General features: G+C 40.4%; 1 pseudogene; it reads left to right on the plus strand.

The window, feature by feature from the left end:
- Nucleotides 1-274: 274 nt before the first annotated feature.
- LOC101691285 lies at nt 275-501 on the plus strand (annotated as a pseudogene).
- Nucleotides 502-3443: the final 2942 nt, after the last annotated feature.

Here is a 3443-nt window from a genome sequence, read left to right on the forward strand (position 1 = left end):
ATGTCTTTTGATGAGCAGAAGATTTTAGAAGTTATTATTCTTTTCCATTGATCTATTTGTTCTATTTACACCATGCTATACTGTCTTACACCATTGCTATAGCTTTACACCTTTTGTTCTTTTTTTCAAGACTATCATAAATCATTTGCATTTTCATAAACATTTTTACAATCATCTTATCGATTTCTTAAAAAAAGATAAATTAAATTAAAAGAAGATCCCGCCAACGTGCTATTCTGATGGCAGAGTGGAGGATTACCCTGTGCCCCACAAAATGGAGCTTGAGGCTATGAGCAGATCCACCGGCCCAGGAAAGCCAGCTGTCTTCCCACATCTGACCACAGTGCAGTTGGCCACTGGCATGTGCTTCACCACCTGATCCTTTGTTTATGAGGTTACCTCCACCAGGTACACCTGGTGTTCCACCTGATCTTGGTGACCTTGTTCTTCTTGGACTTTGGAATGCTCTTCCTGCTGCTCTGGATTGGCATTTATAGATGAGGCACCAACAGTTCCAAATGGGTGGCTTCGGTGAACCCCTGCTTTTTTAAATGACTCTTTAGAGATTCTTCTATTTTCTTATTTGAGATAGAGAGAACACAAGCAGGGGGAGGGGCCAAGGGAGAGGGAACGGCAGACTCCCTTCCAAGCAAGGATTTTGACACAGGGCTCTATCCCAGGACCCTGAGACCATGACCTGAGTGGAAGGCAGATGCTTAACTAACTGAGCCACCCAGGCAACTCTTAAATTAATTTTATAACTGTTGTTGGAGATGTCGCACCTGCTGCTCACAATAAAGGCAGATGTGTGACTATCAAAAAATTAAAACTAACACTAAAAAATAAGAAAACTAAAGATCCTGGTGGATTTTGGTTAGATTTCACTGAATCAATAAATCAATTTGGAGATAATTGATATCCTTTTTTAAGAAAATTAAGTCTTCTGGTCAAAAATATGGTTATCCTCCCCCTCATTTATGTCCTCATTAATGTCTCTCTGCAATGCTCATTTAGGTCTTAGTATGGAGTAAAGAGTATAATTTAATTTTATTGTTTTATTTTTGTTACTGTCAGTATATAGAAATACATTTCTCAGGGGTGCCTGTGTGCCTCAGTCTGTTAAGTGTCTGCCTTCAGCTCAGATCATGATCCCAGGGTCCCAGAAATAGAGCCTAAGGTCAGGCTCCTGATCAACAGGCAATCTACTCTGCCCCTCCCCCTCACTTGTGCTCTCTTGCTCTCTCTCAAATAAATACATAAAATCTTTTTAAAATTTTAAAAAGAATAAATTTTTCATATTGACTTTATATCTTACAACTTTAAATTTACTTCTCAGTTCTAATAGTTATTTTGTAGAGTCTTATGGATTTTCTCTATAATTATATCAAAGTTTAAATGTCACCTTTTCCTATGACTTCCCTGGACAGGATTTGTTATCCACCCCTCCATGAAATCCCACAATGCTTTGTTGGTATCCATACCTCCATCATGACCACTACTATCAATGTTGTAATCACCTGTTTATCTATTGTGCTCTCAGTAAGAAATGTATCATTTTTTCATTTCATGTTTCCACTCCCTGGGTAATAAGTGAATGAATGAATATATATTTGAGTTTTCTGGAATTACTTATTCCAAATAAATACTCCAAATATTGCTTACTCCAAATACTATTTCTGGCCCTATTGGTATGCCTTCTACATGTCTCATTTTAAAACCAAACAGCGGCAGACAACTGGGTGGCTCAGTCAGTTAAGCATGTGCCTTTGTCTCAGGTCATGACCCAGGGTCCTGGGATGGAGTCTCACACGGGGCTACCCACTCAGCGGGAAGTCTGCTTCTCCCTCTGCCCCTACCCCGCACTCGTGCACTTGCTCACTCTCTTCGTGCACATGCAAACATAAATAAATAAAAGCTAAACTAAAAAAAAAAAAAAAAATCAACAATGAACCACAGAGTTGAAATTTCTGTCCGGTAACAGCACAGAAGTAAACATGATTGATTCTACCTGAAAGGTAGGAGCTTGGAAAGCTTCATACTGTATATATTGTTAACTTAATACTGTTACAAGTATGTGACCCCCTACTCAAATATCACACCTCTCCTTTCCTTCTTTTCTCAAAAATAGCTAGAACAATGTAACAGTATATTTTAAAGAGAATCTGGCACTCTTCCTGTTACAATGTTGTATCCTTAGGGGGATAAAGTGCAGAATCAGGAGAGGAAGAAAATCCAGGGAGTACAGTGCACATTAGCAAAGTGAAAGAACCCCCAGTCTCCCCACTACAGGACCTTGGAGAGCTTTCTCCCTGAACCTGACTTCCTCAGATCTACCACACATCTGGGACCAATTGATCTAAAGGACCTCCTGCTCTGAAATTCTCCTAATGCTTATGGCTCGGATAGAAAAGCCTTCCATATTGCTAACCAGTGTTGATAATGCAGTACTATTTGCACTCCTATCTGCATGGTCAACAAATCAACTTATTATTTAACAAATGTTTCGTGTATTCCTATAATGTAAGACTCCTTCCTTAGTGAGCACGTACTCCCTAGTGACAAGGCAAATGAGAGACAATCTGCACACTTGTGGGATGTAAAAGCCCCAGTTAAGGTAGTGAAGGCTTCTCATCTCCATCCAAGGAGAACACTTTCAGCTTCCTTCCTTGCAGGAAGGAAGGAAGGAAAACTTATGTTCATTTCCCTGGACATAAGTTTGCACCTATGAACAGCAGAAAGTTTCACCAGGATCCTCATATCCTATATATAACCAGCTCAAAGGCCAGCTCTTAATTCATCAAGCATTTGATGGAAAGAAAACAGGGAGGAAGAAAGGAAGTACCCTCTGCCCCGACGAAGCTTCTCAGCCAGCCTTTCCAAGTTTTCAAGGCTCACTGAGAAGAGGTTTGTTATGGTTGAGCATGGCAGAGTTGAACCCACCTTGACCAGCTGGATAGAGCCAGAAGATTATGACAGCATGGAGGATATTCTAGAGATGCACGTTTTGAGGGTGTAGTTCCAGAACTCTCTGGGAGAAGCTGAGGTTAGGATTCCTACCCAGAGTTTTCCAATCTGTGGTTCTGCAGTCAATTTAGAGAGTTGTGATCAGAATTCTTTTAATCAAACACATATTGGAGTGGATAAAAATAAATTATGTTTCATGAAACTTTGTTTCAGTTGAGAGCGTGTGTGTGTGTGTGTGTGTGTGTGTATTCTATATCCCGGCTTGTATATAAAATCTATTCCAGCTGTGGGTCTCAGGCAGAAGTCATGCCATTCTCCACCACAGACAACCAGTTCTTTTAATTTAAGAGCAAAACAGACCATGAAAGGCATAATATCTCCAAGAGGATGGTAATAAGGGAACTGGTTTTTCTCAGGGAGGAGGTGGAGGAAGGGTAACTTTGCCTTTCTAGTAGTTACTGGGAGAGCTAGGGGGTAGG

The sequence above is a fragment of the Mustela putorius genome, unplaced genomic scaffold (genome assembly GCF_011764305.1).
Source record: "Mustela putorius furo isolate JIRA1106 unplaced genomic scaffold, ASM1176430v1.1 tig00000151_pilon_pilon_pilon, whole genome shotgun sequence".
Taxonomy (NCBI): Eukaryota; Metazoa; Chordata; class Mammalia; order Carnivora; family Mustelidae; genus Mustela; species Mustela putorius.